The following is a 10,246-nucleotide window of genomic DNA, read 5'->3' as shown; positions in this document are numbered from 1 at the left end:
TTTGCATATACTGTTTCTCATATTGAGAGCATATCATCTTATATTAAGGTAAACATATGGTATCTAACCTTTTGGGATTGGCTCATTTCCCTCAGCATTATGGTTTCCAGTTGGGCCCATTTGGCCACAAAAGAATGCATTTCATTTTTTTTTTTAAATAGCTGAGTAGTATTCCATGGAGTAGATGAACCATAGCTTTCTTATCCAGTCATCGGGTGATAGGCATTTTGGTTGCTTCCATGTTTTTGCGATTATTGATTGTGCTGCTATGAACATAGGGGTGCATGTTGATTTCTCATGAAACAAGTGTTTTGGATATATTCCTAGGAGTGCTATTGCTGGATCATACGGTATGCAGATTTTGAGTTGTTTGAGTGTTCTCCATACTGATTTCCACAGAGACTGTACCAACCTGCAGCTCCACCAGCAGTGGAGTAGGGTTCCCTTTTCCACACATCCTCACCAACAAGTGTTTTTGGTGTTTTTGTGTATGTGGGCCAAACTTATTGGCGTTAGGTTTTATCTCATTGATGTCTTAAGTTGGATTTCCCTTATTGCCAGGGAACTTGAGCATTTTTTCATATGTTTGTTTGCCATTTGGGTTTGTTCATTTGTGAAATGTCTGCTCATTTCCCATGCCAATTTCTTTTTTTTTTTAAAGATTTATTCGTTTTATTACAGCCAGATATAACAGAGGAGGAGAGACAGAGAGGAAGATCTTCTGTCCAGTGATTCACTCCCCAAGTGAGCCACAACGGGGCGGTGCGTGCCGATCCGAGGCCGGGAACCTGGAACCTCTTCCAGGTCTCCCACGCAGGTGCAGGGTCCCAATGCATTGGACTGTCCTCAACTGCTTTCCCAGGCCACAAGCAGGGAGCTGGATGGGAAGTGGAGCTGCCGGGATTAAAACCGGCGCCCGTATGGGATCCCAGGGTTTTCAATGTGAGGACTTCAGCCGCTAGGCCACGCCGCCGGGCCCAACATGCCCATTTCTTGAGTGGCTTGTTTGTTTTGGTATTTTGGTTTCTCTGGAAATCTTTGTATATTCTGGAGATTAACCCCCTATCACCAGTATAGTGTGCAAAGCTCTTCTCTCATTCTGTGGGTTGATTTTTTACTTTGTTGATTGTTTTCCTGCTGTACAGAAACTTCTTAGTTTGATGAAGTCCCATTTGTTTATTTTGGTCTTGATTGCTATTGCTTTTGGTGTCCTATTTAATTGATCAGTGGGTATGCAACAAGGTGGAATATCCCACAGGGGGGGAGGGCAGGAGGAGGGGTGGGGTGATTCCCAGTTCCGACGAAACTGTATCACATAATACAATGTAATCAATGAATAAAAAAAAAAGAAAAAAAAAAAGAAAGACAGGGCCTACACCTAGCTCTTGCATGGTGTTTCCCACATTTTCTTCCAAAAGTTTGAAGGTTTCTGGGTGAAGGTTTAGGTCATTTATCCATTTACATTTGATCTTAGTGTATGGTGAGAAATATGGGCCTATGAAACTGTCACATAATGCAAAATAATTAATAAAAATATAAAAAAAATTTGTATGTAACACACTAATTTTTGGTCCTTACTTTGTTCTAGCATAGTCATTAAAAATGATCATTTCTTTGTAAAAAAAAAAAAAGAAAAAAAAGAAAAAAGACAAAAAGAAAAGACCTTCCCATTTGCCTGGATTGTCGTTTCTCTTTTTGTCAAAGATGATTTGGCTGTATCTGTGTGGGGTCCCTTCTATTGTTTCTATTCTGCTCCTTTGATCCTCCTCTCTATCTTTGTGCCAGTACCAGGCTGTTTTAGTAACAATCGTCCGATAATGTGTACAGAGGTCCGGAACTGTGATTCCCCCTGTTAACTTCCTATTCTTCAAGATAGTTCTAGCTATTCGTGCTTTTTTGTGTTTCCAGATGAACCTTTGGGTCATTGTTTCCAGTTCCAAGAAGAACATTTTGGGCAATTTGATTGGTATTTCATTGAATGTATACATAGTTTTTGGCAGTATAGACATTTTAATGATGTTGATTTTACCTATCCAGGAGCATGGGATTTTACTCGATCTTTTGAGGTCTTGTTCAATTTCTTTTTTTTTTAATGTGTGCTGGTACACCTTTTTAAGATTTCTTTGTTTTCATTACAAAGCCAGATATACAGAGAGAAGGAGAGACAGACAGGAAGATTTCCGTCCGATGATTCACTCCCCAAGTGACTGCAACAGACAATGCTGCGCCGATCCTCAGCTGGGAACCAGGAACCTCTTCCAGGTCTCCCACGTGGGTTCAGGGTCCCAAAGCTTTGGGCCATGCTTGACTGCTTTCCCAGGCCACAAGCAGGGAGCTGGATGGGAAGTGGAGCTGTCAGGTTTAGAACCGGCGCCCATGTGGGATCCTGGCGCCTACAAGGTGAGGACTTCAGCCACTAGGCCATACCGCTGGGGTCTCAATTTCTTTTTTAAGTGATTTATGGTTTTCTTCATAAAGGTCTCCTACATTTTTGGTTAGGGTTATTCCCAGATACTTCATAATTTTTTCAGTTATTTTGAATGGTATCTTGCTGGTTAAGTGTTTTTCCATCTTGGGGCTGTTCGCATACACTATGGCTGTTGATTTTTGTTCATTTATTTTGTACCCTGCCACTCCAACAAACTCTCATATAAGTTCTAGAAGTCTCTGTACCGAGTCTCTTGGGTCTTCTATGTAAAGAATCATGTCATCCATGAATAGTGAAAGCTTGATTTCTTCATTTCCCATCTGAATTTTTTTGATTTCTTTGTCTTATGGCCTCTGCGAGTACCTCTAGGACTATGTTGAATATCTGTGAAGATAGGAGACATCCCTGTCTTGTTCCAGATCTCAGTGGGAAGGGTTCCAGTTTTTCTCCATTCCGTGTGATGCTGCCATTGGGTTTTCATATATTGCTTTGATTATGTTGTGGATTGTTCCTTCTATGCCTACCTTGGTTAGGGTTTTTAGCAGGAAGTGGTATTGGATTTTGTTGAAAGCTTTTTCTGTGTCTATTGATACTATTCTGTGATTCTTGTTTTTCAGTTTGTGGATGTGGTGTATCACATTGATGGATTTCAAAATGTTGAACCATCCCTACATACCAGGGATGAATCCTACATGATCCGGATGAATGATCTGTCTGATGCTTTTTGAATTCTCTTGGCTAGGATTTTGTTGAGTATCTTAGCATCAATGTTCATCAGAGAGATAGGTCTGTAGTTTTCCTTCGCTATTGGTTCTCTATCCGGTTTTGGGATTAAGATGATGTTGGCTTCATAGATTGAGTTTGGAAGGGTTGCTTCTTCTTCTATTGTTTTGAAGAGTTTATAGAGGATTGAGGTTAGTTCTGTTCGGAATGTTTTGCAGAATTCTGTGGTGGAACTTTCTGAGCCTGGGCTTTTCTTTGTTGGGAGATGTTTAATCACTAACTCTATCTCTGCTTTAGTTATAAGTTTATTCAGGTCTTTTGTTGCCGCTGGGCTAAGTTTTGGCAGGTTGTGTGAGTCTAAGAACTTTTCCATTTCTTGGTGGTCTTCTGATTTGTTGGAGTACAGTTCTTTGTAGTGATTTCTAATTATGTTCTTAATGGTTGCAGTGTCAGTTGTTATGTTGGCTTTTTCATCTTTGATGCTGTTAATTCTCGCTTTCTCTTGTTTTTTTCTCTGTCAGTCGGGCCAGTTGGGTGTCTATTTTGCTTATCTTCTCAAAAAACTAGCTTTTGATTCATTGATTTTGCGTATACTTTTTTATTTCAATTTGGTTTATGTCCTTCCTTGTTTTGATGATTTCTTGCTCCCTATTGTGTGTGGGGCTCATCTGTTGCTGTTTTTCCAAGTCCTGGAGGTGTGTGCTTAATTCCTGTATTTGGCGCTTTTCTTGGGCCTTGACATGAGCTCCAATTGCGATGAGCTTACCCTGTTGCACTGCTTTGGTGGTGTCCCACAAGTTTTGGAATGTTTTGTCAGAGTTTTCATGGTTTCCATTTTCTTTTTTATCTTGTCTTTAATTTCTTTTCTGACCCATTGTTTGTTTAATAGCATATTGTTCAATTTCCAAGAGATTCTAAATTTCCTTGGGCATATTGAATTATTGATTTCCAATTTCATTCCATGGTGGTCTGAGAAGGTACATGGTATGATTCCTATCTTTCTGAAGTTATTTAAATTTGCTTTTTGTCCTATTATGTGGTCAATACTGGAGAAGGTGCCATGCACTGCTGAAAAAAAATGTATAATCTGTAGTCTTAGGATAAAAAGTTCTATAAATGTCTACCAAGTCCAGTTGTTCTATTTTTTTTTGTATTAGCTCTGTTGTTTCTTTGTGGAATTCTATTGTTTTGTTGAATTGTCTGTTGGTGTTAATGGGGTGTTCAGATCTCCCACTATTATCGTATGTTCATCTATATCTCCCTTTAAGTCTATAAGTAATTGTTTCACGTAGCTAGGCACGTTTGAATTTGGTGCATAGATGTTTACAATGGTAGTTACTTCCTGATTCATCAATCCTTTCACCAATATAAAATGTCCTTCCCTGTCCTTTTTGATGTTTGTCACATTGAAATCCATATCATCTGAAACTAGGATAGCTGCCGCAGCCTTTTTTTTTTTGTCCATTGGCATGAAATATCTTTTTCCATCCCTTCACTTTCAGTTTCTTAGTATCTTTTCTGGTTAGATGTGTTTCTTTTTTTTTTGAAATTCCAAACTCTTTATTATCACCACTATTTTGCTGCATGTATTTTTTTATGACTTTCAGTTCTGTATCCTATTGCAAAAGTTTCATAATGCTAAATAACCTAGAATGTATTCTTATTTTATTACACTCAACACTTTCAATAATGCAAATGCTTTGGAATTAATTACAAACATAGTTTCTTCAAATAAACCACCATACTTATTCTGTTGATTTATAATTGCACATATTTTAAAGCATACAATGCAATTTTATACATTTAATATTATGCGAAAAATGTTTAATCTGTTTTCATTGTTTATTCTTATATTATGGGTTCTTAAAATTTTTTCAAAATGCCTAAATAAAGTCATTATTTTTTCCCCTTTTTCATTTCTCCTTTACATGACCTGCAGATCGAAGCTGAGATTGCACTCAATATATAGATCAATTTAGGAAAATGAACTAGTCATGGTTAATATTATGTAGATAGCATAGCCATAAAAAGTAAGTTTCAAAAAAGTAACAAAATGAATGGATTATTTTCATAGAATGGTCAGTTCTTCTTGGGTTCTTCTTCACTGATGGCAGACCTATTACTAGAAATTCTTAGAATAATTGCAATCCATAGAGTCAGTTACTATAAACCGTTCTGTAAAACTGCTGTGGAAGTAGGTATGTAAGAGGACTTATAATAAAAAATGCATGGTCCATTATCCCCAACAGAAGTTACATTAAGGTGAATTACTAGAGCTGAGCTTGTGGAGGGTAGCTGGAAACCAGTCCTGCAGAAAGGCTTTGAGTAATGATCTAAAAACACAAGCCTCAGATTCTCCTAAACAGAAAACAAGAAGATGAAGTGTTTGTTAAGAGCCCCAGGTTGAGCTTTGTTCCTGGGTTGTTAATTCCTCAGTACGTCTGGCTAGAATCTTATCCATGATTGGGATAAAAATCTCAACAGACAGAAGCAGATGCTTGCAGTTGGATGTGAAAGATCACGTGGCAGGCCCTCACATGAGGGTGAAACGCGGAGAGCACCCTGCTGCAAGATTTTAAACATTTGGTGATCTTTTGTTTCTGAGCCCTTCCTTTTTTCATGCACCAAAACAGATTATTGAATCTTCCTGTTACCTTCATGATAGTTTAGTGACACGTAGGATATAGGATGTAAGCAGTCAATGTTACTTTTCTCCCCCAATTTAGGCTCCTGCAGCATAAAGTTAATACATCCCTGGTCTCTACAAAAACCCGTGGCATTAGACCGATTACAGACCATTGACTTTTAGGGTTTGCAGTTGTGTGAGACACATCTTCCTTCCCTCTGCTCTTCGCAGGTATTTTACTTGGCATTTAAACTGGCTTCCCACAGGAAGTCCTGGTGTTTTCATGGCCTCAACCTCAGTATCATCCCACATCATACCACCTTTTTTTTATTAAATTGATTCATTAATTACATTGTGTTGTAATTACATAGAATCTGGGATTCTCCCCCCACACTCCCCCCATGGTGGGTTCCTCCACCTTGTTGCATAACCATAGTTCAAGTTCAGTTGAAATTCCCTCTTTGCAAGTATATGCCAAGCATAGAGTCCAACATCTTATAGTCCAGTCAAGTCCAACTACTTATTGGATAGACCCTCTCTGGTCTGAGGGCAGAGACAGCAGAGTATCATCCCGGTCAAATAAAAGCACTAATATACCATCTGCAACAATTAACATCGTTATGGAATTAATTGACATGGTATTGAGCAGTCAACATGTTAAAAATAAATGCGATTTCTTAACCACTTTCTGTGACCCCACAGTTCAATTTTAGTTTATATACTACATATGACATAATATCCATAACATAACATAACATGTTGTGCTTAACATCATATCATCTTTAGATGTGTTTCTTGTAGGCAACAGATAATTGGGTCCTGTTTGATGATCCATTCCATTAATCTATGTCTTTTGATTGGTGAGTTTAGGCCATTTGTGTTAAGAGTTAAAATTGAGTGGTTGCGATTTTGCCCTGCCATGCATGTGTGTTTTTGTGGGTGTTGGTGTCTGTTTAATTTCCTCTCCTTGTGTGGACTTTAGTGGGGAGACCGTCCTCTTTGCCTTCTTTGCTTATGGTTTGTCTCCTTTTTTTCTGGATTTAGTGCATTTCTAAGGAGATTTTGTAGAGCTGGTTTTGTGCTGGCATGTTCTTCTAGTTTCTCTTTGCTATGGAAGTATCTAATTTCATTCTTGAATACAAATGAGATCTTTTTGGGCAAGTTATTCTTGGTTGACAGTTGCTCTGTTTCAGGATTTGAAAGACTTTATTCCATTCTCTTCTTGCTTGGAACGTCTGTTGTGAGAAGTCAGCTGTAATTCTGATTGGGTTTGCCCTATACGAGTTCTTTTCTGTGCTTCGTACCTGTCTCAGGATTCTTTCTTTGTCTTCGTTGGAGTGAAACTTGAGCACCATATGTCTGGGTTATGGTCTCTTTGGATTGTATCTGTTGGGAATTCTCTGTCCAGTTGGATTTGGGCTTGGCTCATTTTCCACGTGTTTTAGAAGTTTTCCTGTATAATTTCGTCGAACACCCTTTGCATTCCTGACTCTCTTTCCGCTCCCTCAGGAACACCTATAATCCTGATATTTGATTTTCTGAGGTTGTCTTTCATTTCCTATATGATATTGTTGGTTTTATTCAGACTTGTCTCCAGCTGTTTCATGAGCTGGGTACCTTCATTCTGCATGTCTTCAGTCTCAGAGATCCTCGCTTCTGCTGTATTTATTCTTTTGGTTTGACCCTCAACTTTGTGCTCTAAGTTGAGGATTTTGGTTTTGATTTGTTGTATTTCTGTGACTATGTGGTTCTTGAATTCCTTGAAGTCTTCCCAGTCTTTCTCATTGTCTCTGATGAATTTTATCATTTTTTTTAAAGATTTATTCAGTTTTCATTACACTCAGATATACACAGAGGAGGAGAGACAGAGAGGAAGATCTTCCGTCTGATGTTTCACTCCCCAAGTGAGCCGCAACGGGCCAATGCGTGCCGATCTGAAGCCGGGAACCAGGAACCTCTTCCAGGTCTCCCACGCGGGTGCAGTGTCCCAATGCATTGGGCCATCCTCAACTGCTTTCCCAGGCCACAAGCAGGGAGCTGGATGGGAAGTGGAGCTGCCAGGATTAGAACTGGCACCCATATGGGATCCGAGGGCTTTCAAGGCGAGGACTTCAGCCACTAGGCCACGCCGCCGGGCCCCTAATTTTATCATTATTTTTTAAAATTCCTTATCTGGTAGAACTTCCATGTCCTCCTCTCACATCTCCAAAATAGATATTGGCTTTTGGTCTTTTTTTGGTGGAGTGCTGGCTCTCTTGTCTGGATCATTACTTTTTCTGATACTTCTTCCAATTGCCTTATTGTTTCTTGTTGATTTGGGGGATTTATTCTCTGATTTGTTTATTCTCAGTTTCTGGTCTCAGTGCAGAAGTCTGGAGTAGGTGTGAGTCTGTTACTGCTTTTTGGTTTGCATATGGAAGAGAATTTGCATATGGAAGAGTACTCTAATGGACCTTGATCTTGGGTGTGTGGAGGGCTAAGGCAACAGGCCAGCACATGTGGAGCTTGGGACTGGCGGTTTAGGAGAATCTCAGATAAACATACAATCCACTCGGCTTCCAAAGACGGGACAGGAGCACTCATACACTCCTGGTCTCAATGATTGTGGATTGAATGGGGAAAGAAGCATGGAATATGTAGTAGGGAGGGCCACTCTGGGAGTATCTTGCAGGTGAGGAATGACTCCTGAGGAGCTCCCAATGACAGGGCCATTGAATCTATAGGTAAGCCAAGCAACTGTGACGTTGCCGTATACAGGGGAGAAGACAGAAGACCTTTATGGATCAGACCAATGCACCAGGGCACATGGGAGACCTGAGCTGGGCTTGTTAGCGTGGAGCACTGTCATCCACCACACACCAGCCTACACAAAAGCTAGGGCTTGGGGCATGTCTGGCAAGGGCTATATCCCAGGTTCTGACAGTGAGTATCAGAACAGGTGACAAGTCACATTAGGCTGGCCCATGACACAAACCAGCATGCAAGATAATCAGGTTCAGGGGTAGATTCTTTAGGGAATATATGGGTCTAACCATGTGGAATTACAAGTCCCACTGGTTAGCTTAAGAGTTTGGGAGGTGAGGGATTGAGATAGGCATGACCATGGAACCTGCCAACACTGGGCCTCTGTGAATAGGCTCAGGCTGAGCAGGTCCAGACTGCAGCACCCACATGAACATTATAAAAGAGGATGTAGAGCAGACAGGGACACAACATCCACTAGCTCAAACAAGGCTATGGTGAGGGTAGGGGACCAGATGTCTAGGCAAGGGCCTAATACCCTCTGGTATGTGTGACATATCTTGGAGCAGGCTAAATGGGAGAACTTGGGAAACTACGTTGGTAGGTCAAAGTGCCGAGTGGTGAACAGGTGATGCAGGTCTGGGCTGGGCAGCCTAGGCAAGATAGCTCCATCCACTGTCAAGTTTGTGGGTTGGTTTTGGATGTGGGTGGAATAGGCTGGCTGAGCAAACCTTAGCCTACTGGTGAGTGCAGAAACCAGGTTGGAATGTGAGTCATGCTGTGCTAGGGTATCATACCTACTGCCTTACATCAGCCAGGGATGGGAGCAGACTGAGCAGGGCCAGATTGCAGCACCTGCCAGCAAGAGTTAGGACTGTTTTCAGGCAACATCAGGCCTGGCTGTGGCAACCAAGCCTAAAGCCAAAGGCCAAAACAGGTGCTAAGCTGTACAAAGCTGGGCCTGGCAGAAGTTATTCTACCTCACTCTGACTAGGCTGCAGCTCCCATTGGTTTGCATGAACGCTAAATATGTGGCGGAAAGGATGTGACTAAGCTGCAATACACATTAATATGCTCAGAAGACAGAATTTGAGATTACTGACCCAGCCATTGGAACTAACGCTGTGTGCATAGGCTGATTTGGATGGCAGACTGCCAGACCCTGTATTGGCAATTAGGTCTGGGATTACCTTGGATAAAGTTTCTTTTGGAATCCCCCCAACTGAAGTGCTGGCTAAAAAGCTCCAACCATGGAGGAAATTGTAGGTTCCATGGTCTGAACATGGAATGTATGTGTCAGATCTGGGCCTCTTCAGTGGTTTTGAAGGAGCGGTGGACAGTATATTCAGATGCATATGGAGGATATGCCTTACACTGGAGCCTGCAGAGAACAAATGGTACCATAGCAGAGGATGAAAGATTTGCTTCTGGTCATACAGTGTCTGGGGGCAGCTTGATTTCACCCCTGAATCTCCTAGGCAGCCACGGGTGAGCTGTGGGCTAACATGGGCGCTAGAGGAGTCAGCCTGGGATCTTGCTCAGATGAACAGGGGACGGCAGAGTGGAGGGGGCCTGGGGTCTTTCCCTCACTCTCACTCTCTTCATTTAAAATTGAACAAAATTTAAAACAAGGCCCAAAATGGGTGCAGGAATTCCTTAGGCCAAGAAATTCTGTACAGAAAGCCATGAAGAAGAGACACAGGGAAAGGCCTCAAAGCATTTGTTTA

Source organism: Ochotona princeps, chromosome 24 (assembly GCF_030435755.1).
Source record: "Ochotona princeps isolate mOchPri1 chromosome 24, mOchPri1.hap1, whole genome shotgun sequence".
NCBI lineage: Eukaryota > Metazoa > Chordata > Mammalia > Lagomorpha > Ochotonidae > Ochotona > Ochotona princeps.
This window is presented reverse-complemented; position numbering follows the sequence as displayed.